Genomic DNA, 22,417 nt, shown 5'->3' with positions numbered 1-22,417 from the left:
GGCAAGTCCCTGTGACAGGGCTGTGTGAGGACAGCAGGGCTGGAACCAAAAAAGAAAAGCGACCATAGGACAAAAGTGGGACTTTCTCCGAGCTCTGAGCGTGGCCATGGCAGCGGGGCCGGAGCACATCCCTGCCATGAAAAGCCTCCACACATCCCACACCTTCATTAGGGCTGCTGTTAATCGGACCTGAGGCCCCACTTCCACTTTCAACCGTTTTAGACCCAAATTACAGAAAATTTCCAACTCAAAAGGATAATCTCCTGTCAGAAAGAGAACAGCAGGCACAGTGAACACTTTAAAAGCTTTGGAGATATAAAGATTTATTGTATTTCCCAACAAGCCAGAAGCTTTGATTAAAAGTTAAAAATAGAAAATAGGGATGGAATTAAGTTGTAAAAGATCCCCCTCAAAAAATAATTTTTATACTGTTGCTATGGTTCAAAATTTTTTCATGGTAAGTCTCATTTTTCCTTTTAAAATTGATCAGAATTCATTTTTTAATAAACTCATTTAGAATTATTTTCTAAATTCAGGACAGAATTTTCAAAAAGGATGGTTTTGCAATATTACACAGAATCATAAAAAATAACAGAATGGCCTGGGTGGGAAGGGACCTTAAAGCTCATCCAGCTCCACCCCTGCCATGGGCAGGGACACCTTCCACTGTCCCAGGCTGCTCCCAGCCCCAGTGTCCAGCCTGGAGGTTCAGGAAAACCAGCCCTGAGAGAGAAGATGTGTGGGACTCTTCCTGCTTTGGGAGTGCTCCTACAAGAGCAGCACCTCCATTTCCACTGTCCTTTCCCACACATGGTTTTCATTAGCATCGGCTGGGTGCCAGCTCCCGTGGATTTGCAGTTTTGCGGTATCCGAGCTTGACAATCCCATGATCCTATGAATATGCCTGCCCAGTCTTTTCTGAATTGGAAATGTGATTCTGGAAGTGACAGGACTTCCAGTCCAGGGGCCTTGCCTAAACACACCCGTGCACAGATCGTGCTCTCAGCTGGGTTCATCAAATCCCACAATGCTGCTATCATTCACCAGGAGAACTGGGTGTTATCTCCCCTCAGCACAGAGGATGTCCAACGCCACCCAGGAACAGAGGGAAGGGAACAACAGAGGGAAGGGAACAGGGGAGACTCAACAGGGCCGAACTTTTACTCAAAGGAGATAAAACAACCTCTTCCTAGGTCCCAGAGGGAACCAGCTGGTTCCCTCCCCTCTCACCTCACCACTGCCTTCTCTCCATGCTCAGCTGTTGAATTCCCACAGCCACCAGGTCAATCCTCGTCCCTCAGAGGCCAGGAGCTGGAAGGTGCTGCAGGTGCCACCACTGTGGGATGGATGCTCCAAAGGCTGTGGTGAGCCCTGTGCCTCCCCTCACCTGAGTGCTGCTCCCAGGGAGCCCCAGGGTGCCAGGGCAGGGGAGTCAGGCAGGTGGGGATAATCCTGCTCCATGGGGCTTAGCCAAAGGTTTAAATCTTCTGGGAGTGGTTCAGCATTAGTCATCTCTTATTCCTAAAAATAAAATAAATAATGGATTGCACAATCACAACACATCCCTGCCCCCTCCCCCGGGTCCCTGTGGGCAGCACAGGGCCCCACTGCCCCTTCCACCCCCACCAGTCACTGACTGATCACTCAGCAGGGTTTGTGACTGACACCCCCAGCCCCTCAGGGTTTGGTTGTATTTTCCAGGTCCCACCTATTGATCTGCTTCCACCACAAAACTGTCACTGCAAGGCTCAGGCTGTTGGAGCATCTCCCCTCCCTCTGATCCCAGAGAAGAAACCAGGGCAGAGCCACCCCAACAGAGAGAAAACTGCAGCTCCAGCACCTACAACTGCTGTAATGTAATTTAATTTTTTAATCTAAGGAAAACTTTGCTAAGTCTGTAACCTTGGTAAGTGAAGGAATTGTTCCCTGTGAGGGCAGGGAGCCCCTGGCACAGGGTGCCCAGAGCAGCTGGGGCTGCCCCTGGATCCCTGGCAGTGCCCAAGGCCAGGCTGGACACTGGGGCTGGGAGCAGCCTGGGACGGTGGGAGGTGTCCCTGCCAGGGCAGGGGTGGCACTGGGTGGGCTTTGGGGTCCCTTCCAATCCAAACCATTCCATGATTCTGCAACAATCAGACTGTGAGGAAGTTCATAACCTGACAGGAAGTGGTGGCCAGGTGGGATCAGCCTCTTCTCCCAGGGAACAGGGACAGGACAAGGGGAAATGGCCTCAAGCTGCCCCAGGGGAGGCTCAGGTTGGATATGAGGAAAGATTTCACTGAAGGGGTGGTGGTGGAGTCCCCATCCCTGGAGGTGTTCAAAAGGAGCAGACCTGGGACTTTGTGCTATGGGTTAGTGGGCATGGTGGGGTTTGGCTGAAGGTTGAATTTGATGATCTTGGAGGCCTTTTCCAAGCCTGACGATCCCATGATCCTATGATTATGCCTGCCCAGTCTTTTCTGAAGGTTTGGGGCCTTAAGCGGACACTCAAACCCTGTTTGTGTGCACAGCTCAAGACAGGCCCTTACTGTGCACATCTCAGCCCTGGACAGGAGCTCATTTCCCTGTGATTCCCTGAAGAATAAATGGGGATCAAACCTGTGGATGGCCCCCGAGGGCAGCACTGGAGCCAGGAGCTGGGGCTGCATGCAGGGGCTGTGTGGAGGGCCCGTGTGCTCACGGAGAACATTGCTCACAAAAGCTGCTAGCACAGCCTGTTTTCTGCTCAGGCGAGCAAGGTATCCTCACAGGAGAGGCTGGGTAGCTTGGAAATAGCAAATTTTTATGCATGATGTAATTCACTGGAAGCTTCACCGAGCTGGAAGTGCCTGACCTTTTGGTCTTTGGCAAATAAATGAACAGCCCCGAGGAAGCTCAGGAGTACTGTGCGCTCAGTGCAGGACAGGGCACCTGAAGGACTGAGGAGTTAAAGCATTTCTTTCATTATTTTCATTTTAAGGAATCAGGACTTGGGGAAAAAAACCCGGGTAATAAACATATTTTAAGTGTTGGTCAAAAAACCCCTTCAAAATATATTTGCACAAAGGTTCAAAGAGGTGTCTCTGCAAGGTGGGAAATTCATATGAACTTTGCCCAGCTATTAATTAAGACTGGAGGGAGTGGGAGACGGGTTTTGTAGCCATCACATCTACTTTCATCAGCCATCTAAAAAAGGTAATTCTGCTTTCAGAGAGATGCTGTGTGAGGATCTCTCTTCTTCCCAGGAGAATTCCTGAAAAAGGAATTGTGCAAGTGCTTCTGCCTTCCCTCCAGACCTACCTATTTAAAGCTTCTAATCTGACATCTAATACTGATGGGTCTCTATTTCCTTCTCATGCATTGGAATTTGTTTCAGATATAAAAGGAGATGGAAATGAAAAAAAAAAAAAAAAGTCTGGTTCTGTCTAGTCAGTTCTAGGAATTACCTGGAACATAACTCTGGTTGTGTCTGCAGGACTGAGGCTTGTACTGTGAAGTGGGAAGTGCTGGGAAAGCCATTATCCCAAACCCTATCCAATGGGATTATCCACCTCTGCCACACTGACACTGGCAAACAGCAAAACCTGAAACAGGAATTCAAACTTAAAGCCTAGAAAAGGAATTAAAGCTTTCAAAAATTCCCAGGAAGCAGCTCACTCCCAAATAAATAACAAGTATCAGCTTTTCTCCCATCCAAGGCGTCCCAACAAAGGCTTTGAGGATCAAACGCACCCAGGAGTGAATGAAATGGCCCAAAGCAGGCTGGGATGCTGCACGGGTCAGCAGATGAGCAGGGAGGAAGGCACAGGCTCCACACCAGATCTGGAGACCATCAGGCAATCACCAGGGTCAGTCATCCTTTCCACTGGACACCACGTCCTGCTCAACATGGAAAATTCAAATTACTGAGATAGCTCAGCATCCTCAGTTTAAAAGGAAAAGCAAAACGGGAATATGGAATCAGCCTTTTGTGAGTGCTGGCTCTGGCACATCGAACCTGGGGATGGACCAAGAAAAAGGAGGGATGAAGGAAAAAAGAAGCAGATCTGAGACAGTAAGAGAAGAAATCACAAGGAAAGCAAACACAAATGGGAATTTTCTCTCCTGATCATCCTCCCTTCCCCCACCCTGCCTTAGGAATACACACACAGAGCTTTCAAACATCAGCCAAGGCACTTTGGTGCTTAGTACTGAATTCTTCTTATGGTTATTTAAGTTACAAACAGGGCTACTGATTCAAAACCTGAAGTGTTAAAATTATTCCAAGTAATGCATGTCCAGCTCTGAAATCCTGAAGTTAATTTTAAACATCGCTTTCAGAAATAGGTTGCCTTGTCCTGACAGATCTATGTGGGCCATATTGTGAGGAGAACTATCAATATTTGAATAAATTTTACATGCAAGCAAACTAAAATTATCTTTACATCGATTCAGTAGCAAGTGCTCCAGTAGGAGCTGGATGAAATGGCCAATAAATTGACAAACCCACAAAACAGAATGGGAGAAACATAAAGAATGGAAAGCTGGCTGTTCCCTGCCATCTCCAATTTCCTCGGTAATGCGCTCAGGCTGTCTGTGGGCAGGAGGAGCCGTGGTTACCGGCAGTCCCCGGGCTCATCCCAGCCCTGCCCTGGCGCCGGGCGCTGCCGGGGCTCGGCTCGGCCGCACGGATCGGATCCTCCTTCCCAGAAAGGCTCTGCTGCTGCTGCTGCTGCTGCTGCTGCTGCTGCTGCTGCTGCTGCTGCTGCTGCTGCTCCCCAGGGTCCGTCCCCCTGCGCCTGGAGCCCTCGGAGCTATAAATACTCCGTGTTTTCTCTGCGGGCCGGGCTCTCTGCAGGCAGCTCTGCCGGCTGGGGCCGTGCTGCTCCTGCTCTGAGGGGATGTCACCCTCACACCCCGCAGGGAAGGAACAAAGCCAATGCTCGTGGCTTTGTACGGGTCTGTGAGGCTGGAGCTGCTCCACAGCCCTGCACAGGTCAGTGAAAGCCAGAGCTGACAATGGCCCAGCACAGCCTTTTCTCGGGCCCGCTCCTCGCAGCCGCCGTTCAGCCCCTGCTCCGACCGCCGCTCCGCCTCCCCTGCCCCTGAAAGGGGGCTGAGCTCTGCCTTGGCACCAGGGCTGGCACCCGGCCCAGCAGGAGCTGGGGCACGGTTTGGGGATGACCGTGATCCTGCCAGCCCCAGCTAACGGGGTCCGAGTCGGGGGAAAGGATGGGGTGAGCTCCTACCCGAGCTCGCACCGGGTCTGCTCCTCTCCAGACGCTCAGCATTCAGTGCCAGTCACAGAAATGTCGTGGGGAAATTTCCTGTTACATCAAACAGTTCCTTTTTGCCTAAAAAAACCCAAACAAAAGCGCCGTTATTCAGTGTAAGGTGTGACTGTAAGAGCCCTGTCTCCCCCTGCCCCAGCCCTGCTCAGTGCGCGGTACCCAGAGCCGGCACGGGCAGGGGAAGGGATCCACGGTACTGAAATCACCATTGGAAACAGCACTTTTCTCATTCTTCATTAGAACTCACAGGATCCCAGCCTGCTTCGGGTTGGAAGGGACCCTAAAGCTGATCCAGTTCCCAGCCCTCCCATGGCAGGGACACCTCCCACTGTCCCAGGCTGCTCCCAGCCCCAGTGTCCAGCCTGGCCTTGGGCACTGCCAGGGATCCAGGGGCAGCCCCAGCTGCTCTGGGCACCCTGTGCCAGGGCCTGCCCACCCTCCCAGGGAACAATTCCTGCCCAATCTCCCATCCCGCCCTGCCCTCTGGCACTGGGAAGCCATTCCCTGTGTCCTGTCCCTCCATGCCTTGTCCCCAGTCCCTCTCCAGCTCTCCTGGAGCCCCTTTAGGCCCTGCAGGGGCTCTGAGCTCTCCCTGGATCCTTCTCTTCTCCAGGTGAGCACCCCCAGCTCCCCCAGCCCATTGACTCCCCTGGTTTGGGTTCTCTTGGGGCAACAGGACGATTTTATAAGCTCCATAAACAATGGGAGAGGCCAAGCTCTGAGCACAGCCTGGGTAAGTGGAGATGCCTGGGGTAAGTGGAGATGCCCCACCTAGGAAACTTCGTTTTGATTTTTATTTATTTACATACTCCAATATTTCTAAATATTCAATTAAAACACACCTTTGATGAACAAATCTCTCCATGCTAATAATCTTTAAAATATCCCAGGTTCCCTAAAATCTGAGCTTCAGGGAGAAAAACCGGCACTTGCTGCAACCCGTGAAAAGTTAATTTTTTCATGCTTCTGCCTCTTCCATTTTCCAGCCTTATTTCTATTCCTAATTACAGAAACTTGAGAGTGATCCAGAAATACAAAGAGGAGCAGTTTAATTTGGAGACATTAAGGGAATTTAAAATGTCTTGCTTTTTGCCTCAAAACTGAATTCAGGTGAGGGAAAAGTAAGTAAGCAAAATATATATTTTTTAATCCTCCATGTACCCCTCTATTAACCACAATTACAGCACTTCAAAGCACATTAATTTCCTGCTTTTAAGTTTTCTATAGCAACAGTTTGTTGAAAGAGTTTCATTTTATTATATTGTGCCAATACTACACTGGTAGAAATTTCAATCCTGTTAGACAGAAAGAAGTGAAAAAAATTACATTAACAATGAGAATAAAGAAATTGAAACTCTCAATGGCTCTAATTTATGGCATTTTTCTGTGGAGTTTTTTTTAAACCTCTTTCTTCTACCAGCTTGATGCCGCCTCTTTAATGCAGCTTGCATTTTCCAGGGGAAGCAGCTGAATGGAGGGAAGGGAAACCCAGGAGCAGCTTGCCTCCCACTCCTGCTCCCACGCAGCACACGGGGGCTGCAGGGCCAGAGGCCAGGACATGGAGACACTGGAAAAGCAGCCACAGGCACATCCGTGGGGGGGGGGTGGATCCAGGGCTCGCACATGGTCAGGTTCCTGATGGGCTTTCACGTGGCCTCGTCCACCTGGACACCTCTTCTCTGCTTCTGCATCCAGCCCTGGAGCCCCAAACTCAAGGACGTGGAGCTGCTGGAGAGAGGCCAGAGGAGGCCACGGAGCTGCTCCCAGGGCTGGAGCCCCTCTGGAGCCAGGCTGGGAGAGCTGGGGGTGCTCACCTGGAGAAGGGAAGGATCCAGGGAGAGCTCAGAGCCCCTTGCAGGGCCTAAAGGGGCTCCAGGAGAGCTGGAGAGGGACTGGGGACAAGGCATGGAGGGACAGGACACAGGGAATGGCTTCCCAGTGCCAGAGGGCAGGGATGGATGGGAGATTGGGCAGGAATTGTTCCCTGGGAGGGTGGGCAGGCCCTGGCACAGGGTGCCCAGAGCAGCTGGGGCTGCCCCTGGATCCCTGGCAGTGCCCAAGGCCAGGCTGGACATTGGGGCTGGGAGCAGCCTGGCACAGTGGGAGGTGTCCCTGCCATGGCAGGGCTGGCACTGGGTGGGCTTTAGGGTCCCTCCCAACCCAAACCAATCTGGGATTCTCTGGCTTTGCTCCCCTTCTGCAGACACTCACTGTGACACAAGGGACAGCAGGGACCTGGAGAGCCCTGAGCACTTCAAGGGACCAGCAAAGACCTGCAGCACTTGGTGTCACCCTAACTCAGCAGAGTAATTAGCAATGAGTTCTGCTTAACCACTTCTCCTAAGATAAGTTGGAAAAATTCAATAAAACTTGTGTTAAGCTGATTCCACGCTGCAGTACAAACAAAGTGTGGAGCAGCCTAATCCTCTTACACCAGGGAACAGGCTCCTAAAGTCATTATTTAATAAGATTAAATACTGCAGGTCATAAAAATTAATTTATACAGCTGCCATGGTTTAAAAACTATATGTCTGCAGAGTGGGACAAATTCCTTTCCTGTGGAGAAGCAATGGTGAGCACAAGCTGTGGCTGCCCCCGGATCCCTGGCAGTGCCAAAGGCCAGGTTGGATGGGACTTGGAGCAACCTGGGATAGTGGGAGGTCCCTGCCCTGCCCATGGCACGGCCCTGAAACCTCCTCTTTGAATGCAAACATTCACTTAAAATTGTTTTTAAATTATTTTTAAAAATCCCTTTCAGGCACAGAGCTCCTGAAGTCCCTCCCAGCCACATTCATTTCACCAAAAAGGAGGAAAGTAAAGGCTGGGACTTCATGAGGCCTTTTCTCCTCTTTGCCCAAACCTTGCTTAAACTTGCTATTCCTTGCCCCAATTTACCAAATTTTGCTCATGAGACATAAAAGAGGGAGGGAAGAGACGATAAAGACGCCCATCAGCATTCCTCTGCTCACTCATGAAACTTCAGATACTGTGTTAAATTCTTTGAACCCAGAAAGAACAAAAGTGTTTCTTACGTTAAAAAAGGAAGAAATACAAACACATATAAATATAGAAATAAATAAATAAAATTTTATATGTATCTAAAGCCCTGCTTACAGTGCCTCTCTTTGCATTTGGAGACACTGATCCTAATCCTAATCCCTAAAGCTTTAACCCTAATTAGGCCTAACCTGGCCCTGATGCTCCCGGGTGCTGTTATCTGGGGGAACATCAGCCACACCACAGGCGGTGCCTTGGCTGCTGCTGTGCTCCATGTCTTGCAGTCAGGGAATTGTGAGGCTGGAAAAGCCCTCTCAGATCATTGAGTCCAACCATCCCAGCACAGCCAAGGCCACCACTGCCCCATGTCCCCAAGTGCCACCTCCACAGGGCTTTTAAAGCCCTCCAGGGATGGGGACTCACCCCTGCCCTGGGCAGCTCTGCCAGGGCTGGGCAGCCCTTCCCATGGAGAAATAATTCCAAATACTCAATCCAGACCTCTCCTGGCCCAGCTTGAGGCTGTGTCCATCCTCTAACCCACCCCAAAGAGAAATGCAGCAATCTCTCCAATTAAAACAATCCATCATCATTTGGGCACTGTACATGAAAGAGCAGAAGCTGCAGACACAAAGGATTCTCACCACTGGCATTTTCTAAAACAGTATTTCAAAAAACAAGAAACCCTTCCATCACCTCCTGGAAACGCCAGCTTGCAGAGAAATAAATATCTCTTTTGTATCAAAGTGATTCCCAATCCCTTTGATAAATCTGACCACTGTGCAGTTGAAACAACCCCATGAAGGGCTGGAAGAATCATCTAAATGCGTCTGAACAACTCTGTTTATTTTGTATTCCAGAGTGCATTGCACCAGCCCACAGAGCTCTTCCATTAGTCTTTAAAAATAGTATTAAAGGACATTTCCGTCTATTTAAATTATGTCTATTTTCATTTAAATGAGTTGCTAAATAACAAGCTCCATGCCAGCATTATGCTGGAGTGTGTGACTGCGAGAAATACACTTCAAACAAAACAAATTAGGGAACCTGGAAATTACTACAGCAGAGCAAGGACATATTTTTGGGCAAAAGTAAACAGAGAACAACAGCAAGTCATCAAAAATATGATAATAAACCCCCCGTGCTCTGTGCATGAGGAACGGCACATATGGAGCAGCTCATTCCACTCCTGTGAGGGCTTTATTTATAAAACAATGCACAAAATTGGCAGTTTCCTTCCGTAACTGGAGAGGGACTAATTACCTTCCCCTGGCCTGGTTTCTCACTCCCAGCACTGCACTGGGAATTCTGAGCTCAGAGCAGGACAGCGGGAGCACATCCCACCCACCATCCGTCACCTGGCACAGCATTCCTGGGACAGCCCAGGGCTCCCCAGCCCAGCCCACTGCAAAACCAGGGCTCAGACTGGCACAACTGAGTTTCCCTGGCAGGCTCAGGGACAGCATGGACAGTTCTCCCAGAGCTCTCCGCCCTGGAGGTGTGGGATTTACAGGAGCTGGGTAGAATCAAATGGAAACAACAAACGCAAAGCCATTACGGCTGGGACTCCCAGAGGTCACCTCCTCTGCTGCTGCCATCACACACTTTTCTCCAGCTTGTAAAAAATATTGGGATTGACCTCTATAGGACTGAAATCTCATGGGAATCTCATGGGAATAAAGTCTGGCTCTGCTGGCTTAGAATCAGATTTATGGAATCACAGAATCATGGAATCCCAGACTGGTTTGGGCTGGAAGGGACCTCAAAGCCCACCCAGTGCCACCCCTGCCATGGCAGGGACACCTCCCACTGTCCCAGGCTGCTCCCAGCCCCAATGTCCAGCCTGGCCTTGGGCACTGCCAGGGATCCAGGGGCAGCCCCAGCTGCTCTGGGCACCCTGTGCCAGGGCCTGCCCACCCTCCCAGGGAAGGATTTCTCCACTTACCAAAGTTAAAGAATTATCAAAGTTTGCCTTAAACTAAAGCCCCCCTTCTATGATACATCAGGAATTTGTACATTATCAAATACATCAAGAGCGCATTAGAGAAGAAATGCTTCATGTGAGACACAGTTAATCAAACACCAGCACTGGAAACCTCGTGGGGAAATGTGCCTGGAATTTTAAGCTTCCAGAGCAAGCTGGGCACATCCACCCCCATCGCAAGGAGACCGTGACTCTGCTGGCTACCACTGACACTTTGATTTTTAATCTCTGCCAAATTAATACAGCTCCTCATGTTTTGCAGAAAGTTGAGGCCAAGGTCTTATTCAGCCACCTACTACGTGTTGCTTGGATATGGATTATTATTTCCCAAGCAGGATGTGGAATATTTTATTTTTGTACCAACGGATCTTGCTCACACGCAATCATTTGCATTCTTAAGAAGCCAACCCAGTCTGCTTTGTAACTCCTGTAAGTCCAGAAAAAGCATCCCCCCACTCCCTCTGTCTTGGGAACGGAATTTTCACAGCACGCTAAGTATCTTCTGATTAGAATTGTGGGGTTTTTGTAAAAATACAGCTCTGACATGCCAAGGCACATTAGGCAAGACAAGGAACAAAGTCACACAGTAACAATGAATGTCTTAAATAATTAATAAATATAAATATATGAACTGAGAACAGGGATCAGAGCATGTGTGAGTATTTGGGCTCAGTGCAACATAAAAAGTAACTCACACATAAAACCATCTTCTACCGTGGCTGTAAAGCTGCCCCTCTCCTGTGGCACTCTGGAATGGTTTCTAAAAACTGGAAAGATTTGGGTCTTTTCACAGTTATATTTCCAAAGGAATAAATCCATCTTCTGTAAATGGAAAGTGTAGGAAGCTTTCTCAATATAGGTAATTTGCATACATATTTACCCTCTAGAATACTCCCAGCTCCGATGAGATGTAAAGAAATAATTCAATGTATACATTTGGTGCTCAAGCCATGCCACAAATCAGGTGCTCTTAATTCAACAGGGCCATAAACCCCAGAACTACAGGGGTAATCAAGAACCTACTTAACCTTTCTCCAAGCAACACTGAAAAAAGTTAGTGTGAAATATGTGACAATCCCCTAAAATTATAACGAAAGGGCAGCGAGCAAGGTGTGCTGTAAAACACAATTGGCATGAAGGCAAGGAAAAACCGGGAAAATAGAAGAAAAATTAGTTCTGGAGTCACGCTCGGTAATAGCTGATGTATGCTCACAATAAAATGAGATGCAGAATGCAAAACTCCTCGAAAATAAAAGCATAATTTCAACAGTATTCAGCCAACAGGTCTAAGAGTTACAGAATCCCTGTGGGTTGGAGGAAAAAAAAAAGAAAAACAAATGAAAAAACAACACAGAATCCCAGAATCTTTAAGGCTGGAAAAGCCCCCCAGGATCATCGAGTCCAGGCTGTGCCCATCCCCACCTTGTCCCCAGCCCAGAACTCTGAGTGCCACCTCCAGGCTTTCCTTGGACACCTCCAGGGATGGGCACTCCAAACCTCCCTGGGCAGCCCCTGCCAAGGCTTGACCTCCCTTTCCATGCTGAAACACAGAGGTTTTTTAAACCCAAGGTCATAAAAAAATTCCAAATTAAGGCTCAGGCATCTTCCATTAGATTGATGTGATTGCAAGACAGAGAAAGGAAACCAAGGGCAGTTGGGAGGAGTTTGCCTTCAGATCAGACCTTGGTTCAGTCAGTTATGGAAGCTTAGACAGACACAGATATATTTCAATCCTTTAACACACACACATATATATATAATATCTATATATCTGGATTCTTGCAGAAAGCTCAGAAGTTTTACTTCTCTAAGATAACCTGGAGCCAAGTGCAGACTTTCCCCACACAAAGTCCTGAAGGCTTTCACCAGCAGCGCAGTGCCGTCCCTGCATGCACTTGTAAAATAAAGAAATAATGTAATATTCAAAACTTCAGCTCCTCAAAGTCAGACCTCGAATCTACACTTAGAAAATTAAATAGTTTGCCTGATCGCAGAAGTCCCAAATGGTGAATAATTTCTGTCAGCTCGCGCGTCTCTTTTGTAGAAGGGGAGAATTAAAACATTCATAGGTATTTGTAAAGTGAAATACAGATTTACTTCAAAAAAATCTGTGGTGCAGCATGGTTGGAGGTGGCAGTTCGAGGTAATTACTGCAATTTCTTCTACAATTTCACAGCCAGGTCAGGGAACCTGTGCATTCTTTGGTACATTTAATGTGGGAAAGTGTCCTGCTCTCAGAGCTGTGGGGCCCAGGGCTGAGGTCCCTGAGCATCCCCGAGCATCCCCAATGCCGCTGCCAGGACCAGAGCCCTGTGCCATGGGAAGTGTGGAATGGGAAAAGCCACGCTCAGGACAACACCTGCCCGTGCAGTTTTGCCAGCAGGCTTCCCAAGCACGTAATCATGGAATCACAGAATGTCCTGAGCTGGAAGGACCCAAAGGGATCTTCCAGGCCAACTCCCGGCCCTGCTCCTGGCAGTTATTCTGAGCCAATTTACTTCAACATGCCCTGAAAGGTTTAACCTGGAATGGACAATGTCTTCCTGTAGAATGACAGGAAACAGTTTAAAAAATAAATAACTCATGGTCTGGTGTTTGTGTCTCCTCTTTGAGATCCTTCTCTTCCGAGAAATCTTTTAATTTCCCAGCCTTTCAAATTTTATCTCTACAAATCTCTTCCAAACCTTGAGCGGCAACAATTAAAATCTACTTGTATGAAGCAACATTAGCTACAAAAAGAAATAGGAAAGGTCAGGGACGAGGAGCTCGTGCAGACTCCCCCAGAGCAGGTAAGGAGGTGTTTTGACAGGGGGCTTCATTTGAACTGAATAATACGCTCAGCTCTTGAGTTGGGTACAAATGGAACCGTGTTGAGCTCAGAGTCTGGAGGTGGGTGGCTTTGGGCTGTAATTTTAATTAAGTGCTCATCCCTCTATGCAACACTTGGTGTTTCTCTGCTGTTAAAAGGCAGATTTGGGGTGGTTTTGCTGCCATGCCAACCCTGCTGCTGGGAAGCACCGAGCAGGGCTGAACAGAAAGTCGGGAAGGAAAACCTGGAACCCAGCACTGACCTCCCGTGTCAGTGATCCTCTGTGGTCTGTTGTCCCAGGGCATCATTTTGGGATGGAATCCCTTCAGACCAGCGGAGCCTGCTCTTCAGCCCCAGTGGCACCAGCACCTCCAGCTCCTTCATCCCCATCACATCCCAGTGTCGGGACACAGGGGAGCGGGCCAAGGGCCACGGCAAGCGGACGCCTGGTCTCCCATGGGTTTCCTCCAGCAGCAACACTTCCATGGTTTCTGGTGTCTCCGAACCCAGAAAGAACCCCCACACCTGGTCAGGGCCAGGGCATGACCTCACCCTTCCCAGAGAGCCAGAACCCAGCTTGGGCAACGTCTTGCCAGGCAAACATCCATTGCCACTCCTTCCTTAAAAGGAGTCTGGGGGATCCTGACCACAAGCCATTCCTACCTAAAACATCCTCTTCTCCAGAGCCACCCTCCACCCACACCCTCTCCTGGGCAGAGCAGGGATGAGGGAGCCAGGCCGAGGCACTCGGCTCCGGGGGCGGCTGTGGCACAAGCGCCTAAAGCGGCCGAGGGCTCCGGATGCTCTCCCCTCCTGCAGCAATGCAGGGGGACTGCGCGCCTTAGGGCAGGAATAAGGGATGTTGTCTGCGCAGTTACACGTCCAGGAGAGGCAGAACATGCAATATTCTGCCACAGCTATTGCAGCCCAGCCAGCTCTCCATAAATCACAGCAGCGGGAAGCGGCGCCGAGAGCTGTGGCTCAGGGATGGGCACGCGGCAAAGCCGCTCTCGGAGCAAGGGCAAGGCAAAGCCCGGGTTCCCCGTGATGCAATACATTACACTGACAGGAGAGATGGAAAGACCATAAATAAAATGGATTTTATCATCTCCTATCAGTCTCTCGTGGATAATGTGGGCTATTTCAAGAATACCTTCTCTGGCATCAAGGATAATTCAGCGGGAAAATGGACTGGAGCTGCTCACAGCAGAGCAGGGGCTGCCACACTGCACTTCCACTAATAATGAAGAGATCCAAGGGCTCTCCGTGCTTCAGCGAGGGGCAGCCCAGCCCAATGCCCATCTCATCCCCTGAGCAATAAACTGTGACAGCAGAACAACACAAGTTATTTCTATAATGCACACAGCCTTTCCTGTTCAAAGACACACAGAAAAAACCACTTTGTTTCTATTCTCAACAGAGATCGCTCATTTTCCAGCTCCAGAGACATGAATATTCATGGCCATTGTTCGCATGGGGGGGCTCTCCCCGACTCCATACCAATTTCTGAAGTAAAATCTAAACTTCTGCTAAATTGCAGAACTCCAATGGATACTTTGCTTTTAATTACTTTCAGAAGTGTTCACTGTCTGACACTGAGGGATGCATTCTTCAGCTGGGTGATACATTTATTTACTCCACTGTGCTTTTGGAATGTGCAGAATGTTTATAATTAGGCTGTGTAACCATGCGAGCCTTCAGCTGGTGTTTGCTGGGTTTAAAGCAGGCTTGTTCTGCATTTCCAAAGCAGGAAAAGCCACAACGCACCGGGAACGTTATGCACTGATCTTTATATTTCCAGGGTAGGAAAAAAAACCACTTAAAAATTCTAATTGTGGTGTTTGAAATGCTGCTGAGGTGCAGGGCAGAGCGATGATTCCTGTTCCAGGCAGGGACCTGGGTCGTTTGCAGAGCTGTGATAAACAGTGACACCTGGGAGCAGCCTGCAAAGCCCCTGTGAGGGCACCCAGCAGCTCCAGCTCCTCCTGGAACTGGGACAGGAGCCTGGGGTGGGGGGAGCTCTTCCGTGGCCATCAGGAGCAGGACCAGAGTCACCTTGAGCAACCTGGGCTGTGGGAGGCCTTTAAGGTCCCTTCCAAGAGCAGGCATCCTGTGATTCCCAAGTGGAGCCTTTCCACGGCACCCCGGGCTGAGCCTGGCTGGTGACAGCAGTGGCCAGCAGTGACAATGGTCCAGCCCAGCCCTGCCCCCAGCACAGGCATGAGGCTCTCTCTGCTCCCACCTGCCGAGGTCCCCCCAGGCAAAGCCCAGCTCAGGCATTCCACAAAGCCCTGCACCTTTCCGAGCCCTGAGAAAGCCTTTTCGGGCTCTGAGGTAGCTCTGGCTGGTGCCCTGCCCAGCGGTGGCATCACCGCCCTTGGGATCAGCCTGACACCATCTGTGCAGCTCCTCAGGTCACAGCGCTTCAAATCAGACAATTTCTTTCCAGTGAGGTAATTTATAACCCAGGATTAAAGTAGGGGTCATTTTCTTCATTATTTCACAAAAACATGATTTTTTAATTGTTCTTGATGGTTTCTGCACTAAGAAATTCACATTTGGTGTCAGGTTTAACCATCTGTTAACACACATGTGATTTCAAAATTCTCCCTCATGTCATCCTCCAGCACAGTCCCCACCCATATGTGATTATCTCCACCACACAAATGTTCACTTACATCTTCCCAACTCTCCATACAAATTTCTTGGTGAGTGCTCAGAAACTGTATGATCTTCCCTTAGAACACAGGCAGAAGTTTAACCCAGGCCACAGAGCACGCAAATATTGAAGCTTTGCCACCTTCCTGTGCTGCTGCTACACCTGGAGCCAAAGGGAGTTATGCAATATGTGAGTTTTCTGCTCAGGAGCTCCAAAATTAATAATGGAATATCAGCTTCACTAAGAATCAATTTTTTACCTTTTTTTTCCCCCAAAACAACTTCACAAATTCCCATTTTCTTTCCCATAGTTTGAGTCATAACCAAATCAACAGAAAATGCAGATTATGCACTGCTGCCCATGGAAGGGGAATTGGATCTAGAAAGGCTTTAAGGTCTCTTCCAGCCCAAACCAGTCTGTGATTCTGTGATCACTCCCAATGTGAGAGCAGCAGGTGGCCAAAGGAGTGGGTCCCTGCAACCCCCACCACAATCCAGCAGGATCCTCCCTTTGCTGGGGCAGCAGCTCTGCCCCTCCTGGGACAGAGTTACTGCACTGAACTTCCTCATATAAATGTCACACAATCCCAGAATCCCAGCCTGCTTTGGGTGGGAAGGGACCTTCGAGATCATCCCATCCCAGCCCTGCCATGGCAGGGACACCTCCCACTGTGCCAGGCTGCTCCCAGCCCCAATGTCCAGCCTGGCCTTGGGCACTGCCAGGGATCCAGGGGCAGCCCCAGCTGCTCTGGGCACCCTGTGCCAGGGCCTGCCCACCCTCCCAGGGAACAATTCCTGCCCAACATCTACTCTAAATCCCCCCTTTTACTTCAAAGCCATGAGCCCCTGCCCTATCCCGTTGCATCCCCAGCCTAATCTGAAACACAAGCTGTGGAAATCTCCAGGATTCACCCCGAGCCATCTGGCAGCAGATGGAGGAACTGTGCAGAACCCAATGACTTTGGGAAGAGGTTTGTCTCCTCAGAGCTCCCTGTGGCAGGAGCACGGTGAGCTCAGGGCTGTGGGCAGGTCTGGTCTCTGTGCCAGCCCCAGGGGCCGTGGAGCCTCACTGGAACAGCCCCAGCCAGGAGCAATTTTTGCAAGTCCACAAGTTCCTCCTTCAGGGGACATCACACCGTCATTTTCTCTCTCTCCTTCTGAGATTTAAATAGGTCAAGTCCCTCACTCGGTGCAGTGCAGGAAATTGTACATTCCCACAATTGCATTTCAGAATGGATAATGGGCCCATTTAAGTGTTATCATTAGAGAAACGACAGCAAAATACAGCTGGGTGAGTCCTCCCCCTTCCCCACGCACTCCTGTACTGCGATGCCTCTAAGTTATTCCAATTTTCAGCTCTTTGCTTCCCATCACTGCCTTTCAAACACACAGAACAGAAATTGGATTAAATAATATGCTGAAGAGAACACTTTGCTCGCTGCAGACGTGCTGAGCCTGGCAGCTGCCGGGCTGCACGTGGCCAGGTGAGTTACTGAGTGCTCAGGGAGGAGGGGAGAAAACCTGACACTCCAACAGCTTTCCAACGACACCACGGTGATCCCAGCAACTCAACAGAGCAGTGCATTCCCTTAGCGAAAATAATGAGGCAGAGAAGGGAAAGAAGGAGACAGGAGAAAGAGAAGCAGAACTAAATCCGCACTTGGTCTGGGGCAGTAACACCCTTCTTAAATTCTTCATCTGTTCCATCCATCCAAATAAGTTGCTCACACACAATTCTGTCACAAACTGTGGAAGGAAAGGGTGGAAAATTACATTAATGAGAGTCAAGAACGTGAAACCAAGAAGTATTAAACAGAGAAACCGAAAGGCAGAACTTTGTCACCACAGGGCCTGTCAGGCAAAGAGCGATGGACTGACAACTGAAAGTGCTGGAGGGCATGGAAACAGCCCAGAGCCCGGGATGGTCCTTAAGATCCCTTCCATCCCAAGCCATTCCCTGATTCTGTGATCCCATCCCACCCCTGCCGTGGGCACCTCCCACTGTCCCAGGCTGCTCTAAGCCCCAATGTCCAGCCTGGCCTTGGGCACTGCCAGGGATCCAGGGGCAGCCCCAGCTGCTCTGGGCACCCTGTGCCAGGGCCTGCCCACCCTCCCAGGGAACAATTCCTTCCCAATCTCCCATCCAGCCCTGCCCTCTGGCACTGGGAAGCCATTCCCTGGGTCCTGTCCCTCCATGCCTTGTCCCCAGTCCCTCTCCAGCTCTCCTGGAGCCCCTTTAGGCCCTGCAAGGGGCTCTGAGCTCTCCCTGAAGCCTTCTCCTCTCCAGGTGAGCACCCCCAGCTCTCCCAGCCTGGCTCCAGAGGGGCTCCAGCCTGAAGGACCAAGGTCAGGGGATGTCCAGCACCGTGAAATTACAGAAAACACAGGACCAGATGAGAGCTGAACTCTGAGCCGGCTCACTTCCCCCAGCAGGAGGATGCAAACCTGCCCCAGGTCTTCCTTCCTTCCAGTCTCTGGACCCCAGCACAGGGTGCTGCACCTGCCAGCCTCTGGAAGGCACATTCCAGGAGCATGGATCAATGGAATGCTTTGGCAGCTCTCCCTTCGGGCAGCTCGCCCAAGCCCCGAGGCTGCAGCTCCATCCCTGGCAGCCCTTGGCTCTGACTGATGGCAGGGGAGGCAGAGGAAGCCCCAGGACACTGTGCAGGGTCAGGGGCTGGGCTCGGCCCCAGAGCCTCCCCTGCACGTCCCTGCAGCCCCGCTCCAGCGGGAACATCCCTGGGGAAGGACGGGGCCTGCAGGGTGGGCTGGAGGCTCCCTCAGGGACGGTGTCACCCCTGGAACTTGTCCCTTTGTAAATATTGGGGCTGTGGGGAGCTGGCAGCTCACCCTGCAGCTCTGCCAGCGCTGCCCCCTCCCGCTGCCCCCGGCCCAGCACTCAGCAGATGTACACGGAGCTGCAGCAAACTGTGAAATGAACTGTCAGTCAGCAGAGCTCAGCTTCGAATAATGCCTGCCTGCTGACACTCATTGCCATCAGCTCCCAAAACACAAAATCCTACTCAAAATCAATAGGTCTTTCGGAAAATTTAATTGTGGAGCAGATTTTGAAACCCATGGATTTGACTTTGCCGCTCCTTGCCAAAGAGAGGTGTCCATGGGTGCTCAAGTCAAATCCTTCCCACTGATCCTAATGGAAAATGCTGAAAAAGAGAAAATGAGAATGTTAAACCCTACTAAAAGGATCCAGATGATTTACCATGCAATGGGGTTTATTCTTTAGTGACATTTTTCCTGACTGAATAAAATTAGGCTGCTTAGAGGCTGCATCCCAGTGATCCTGATTAGTCATGTGGCTTGAGGGATGTCTGAAGGATTCAGATAAGGATTCAGAATTTTGGGTTCAGGAGAAACGTGTGAATTTCAGATTATCCACAACTTGGATAACAAGGTAGCACATGTTCAAGGCTTGCCTACATTAAGGAGTTGCCCGAGAGCTAATTCTGTGTTTTCTGTGTAATACATCAACAAATAAAAGAAAGGTTTAGCAGGTAGTTAATAACGCTGGAGAGTAAGCAAAGGAGCACCTCTAATGAAGTACGTTTTGCTTGTAATTCAGAAGTAAGAGAAGCACATTAGCCTGCTGGGTGAGAGGGCTTCCCAGCCCCGCTCTGACTGGGCTCACACTGGAGGCACTCCTGGGTTTGCACCAGCAGGGATTTCACTCCGCAGGTAAATGAGCTCCCCTGGGAAGAGCAGGCAGGAGGCTTCATGGGAAGATGCTGGAGCTCTTTGATTTCCTGCTCGTTCACACGTGCAGGGAGACACTTCCAGAGGGACCTGAATGGCCAGAAAGGGTCAGCCCTATCTGCTGTGTTCCAGGGGACATAGCCCTGCCTAAAGCTGTGGGGCCGGGGCAGCCTCATAATGGGATTTCATGGGAAAAGGACCCAAAATCTACTCCTGTGTGGGGAACTTCACAGAGCGTGGAATCACAGCTTGGGAAAGCCCTGTCAGACCGTTGGGTGCAACCATTCCCAAGCACTGCCAAGGGCACCCCTGGCCCGTGTCCCAAGGGAAAGCAGCCACTTTCTGACCTTTGGAGTACTGGCGCTGTATTAAAAATAACCTTAGAGAGCAGATCACGAACTTAAACTCCTAAACCAATGTCATTACAGAGCCATAGGACCAAGCCCAGAGCAGAGAAGGGTGCACACAAACGTGGCAGGGGTGCAAGGGACACCCCTGGGTGACACAGCACTGCCACCCCACCCCGTGTGTCCCAGGCAGGGACCCTCAGGAGAGCCCCAAACTCGGGGTGAGGGCCTTTGGAGCAGTATGTTTGGTCTGAATAAAACCAGCCCCTGTACAGACAAGGACAACTCATTTCCACCAGCCAAACGCCCCTGGAGCTGCTACAGCTTTTAAGAGAAAGAAAAGCAGATCCCAAGAGAGCAATCCAGAGCACGATTCAGATTGATATTGATAAAAAACGCTGGCTTTCAATACACCTGGGAGATTCCCCCTCACATCCGAAGCTTCTTTTCCAAGGTGCACTAAGAGTATGCGCTTCCATGACTGGGAATTATCCTATTTCAGGGGTTAAAGATACCATTTTGCCAGCGTTTACTTACTCCAATAGTGCCAGCTTTTGATATTTTTATAAACTTACAATATTATGTGTTTTCACCTCTCACTATCAAACAAATGCATCACCTTCAACACCATCACTTCTCACTCCACCTCAACATCCTGCAGGCCAAAAACAACCTGTTAAATCCCCTCCGTAAAGAAAGGAAAGGAGAAGGTGATTTTAAGTAAGATGAAATTATTTTCTCATTAAGCAAACAGATGGGGTGTGTCAGACCAGGAGTAATTGTGGTTCCACGGGATGGAGGTTGAGCTCGAGTGACTGAAAAACCGCCCATGAGGAGGAGCTGAAGCCCCAAGTCCCTGTCTGCTCTGCTGCCACCTGTGCTGCCCAGGGAGCAGCCCCATGGGCTCACACGGCTGCTGCAGAGCCCAGGTAACCTCACAAGTGGGCAACAGGGGCAACACAGAGGGGGAAAAAGTGCTGTCAGTATTAATGGAACATCAAAACTCCCAGGAACATCGACACCAGGTCATCAAAACCAAACCACCAACCAAACCCCTGCCACAGCAGGAGCCGCAGAAAATGTGAGGAACAGCAGCAGTTATTGATCCCAGCCTGCCTGGGGAGCAGCTGGAACAGCATGGGCTGGGAAACACAGGCTGAGACGGATCCAGAGCCACAGGAGCAGCTCCAAGAGCCAGAAAACCAGGGAGCAGCCACGCACGGCTCTCTGGATCCACATCCAGGTGACATCTAGCCACATCCATGTTCCCTCAGCATGGGGACAGCACAGCCGCTGCCTCTGGGACTCCCTGGCTCTGTTTCACTGCTGGTTCACTCCCTCTGCAGTTTGATTCAGTGAAATGGGGCTGGGGAATGGCACGAAAAGAATCAGAGCTGAAAATCATTGCCTGAGTTTTACCAGGCGGTTACTGCTGTAAAAGGGCGAGTTTATGGCAGAAATACAGGGGGTTATTGGGTTTATTTCTGCCTGTGCTACAAAAACCCAACAGTAAAACTCCAGTGTTTTATCCCACCCTTGCGAACAGTCAAGAAGAAAAAAATTGAACTTATAGAAACAAGTGAATCCTGTCAGGCGGGAGGGCAACACAAGGTCTCTGCACATCACAGCCTCTGCTCCCAGCCCAGGAGTGGGGACGGAGCCAGTGAGCCCCACTCAGCCCCCAGCACAGCTTCTCTCCCTAAAGGCACCTAAATTAGAGTCAGAGTCCCAGAATATCCTGATCTGGGACCCAAAGGAGCATCCAGCCCAGTTCCTGGCCCTGCCCAGGACACCCCAACATCCCCACGCTGTCCCCAGGCTGGGGACAGTGCCTGCTGAACTGCAGACAATGTGAGAACCACTCCTGAACTTCCCTGTCCCCTCTCATGCCCCATGAAGACACAAGCACCTACTGGATCTGTCCCAAACACAAGGAGAAAATAAACCTACTCCTGCTAGATTAATTTGGACAAGATATCCGTACAGCTCCCTTGATGTGCAACGTGGGAAGAGTGTCCTGTCACAAGTGGTCAGTGTTTCCCTCATGGAAACCACAGGCACTGCACAGTGCTGATTTCCAGGGCTGCCTCAGGCTCAGGGGAATCCCAGCTGGACCCCAGTCCTGCCCTGCTGCCGCAGCACATGGACAGTTTTAGCTCCATTGCATTATGTAACAGCCAGGAGAATACTCTGCTGCTGGGAAGGAGAGGCACAAACGTACTTTTACATTATTTAGGGAGCAAAACTGAATAAACGCAAGGAAATTCAGGGAGAGGCATGAACAATGCAGGGACTGCTCAGGAGGCAGCTGAGTTAAGGAGTTTTTCCCGTGTCAAGTGCATCGAGTCCTGGGTCACACAGGACAGGAAATCTGCCACCATTTTAAGAGCCAGGGGAATATTTAACACAGACCTTTAGTGCATGGCCAGTGTCAAGCAACCTAAGCAAGTCAAGGGGCAGAGTCCTGGAGAATCACAGAACTGTTCAGGTTGGAAAAGTTCTCTGAGCCCGTGGAGTCCAACCATTCCCAGCACTGCCCAGGCCACCGCTGCCCCACGTCCCCAAGTGCCACATCCACAGGGCTGTGAAACCCCTCCGGGGTGGGGACTCACCCCTGCCCTGGCAGAAGGGGGACACAGCCACGCTCTCCCATCACCACAACTCCTCT

General features: G+C 50.3%; 1 long non-coding RNA gene across 1 annotated transcript; it reads right to left on the bottom strand.

Moving 5' to 3' along the window:
* Positions 1–1,189: 1,189 nt before the first annotated feature.
* On the bottom strand, positions 1,190–5,566 carry LOC125329575. The gene is made up of 5 exons (XR_007205215.1): positions 5,494–5,566; positions 5,205–5,309; positions 3,709–3,855; positions 3,423–3,560; positions 1,190–1,521 (listed from the first exon to the last, which is right to left on the bottom strand). It is a non-coding gene; the product is annotated as an uncharacterized LOC125329575 (long non-coding RNA).
* Between the last annotated feature and the right edge of the window lie 16,851 nt (positions 5,567–22,417).

Source organism: Corvus hawaiiensis, chromosome 8, assembly GCF_020740725.1.
Source record: "Corvus hawaiiensis isolate bCorHaw1 chromosome 8, bCorHaw1.pri.cur, whole genome shotgun sequence".
Classification (NCBI taxonomy): domain Eukaryota; kingdom Metazoa; phylum Chordata; class Aves; order Passeriformes; family Corvidae; genus Corvus; species Corvus hawaiiensis.
The sequence above is the reverse complement of the archived record's forward strand: the minus strand, read 5'-3'. Positions and strand labels throughout refer to the sequence as shown.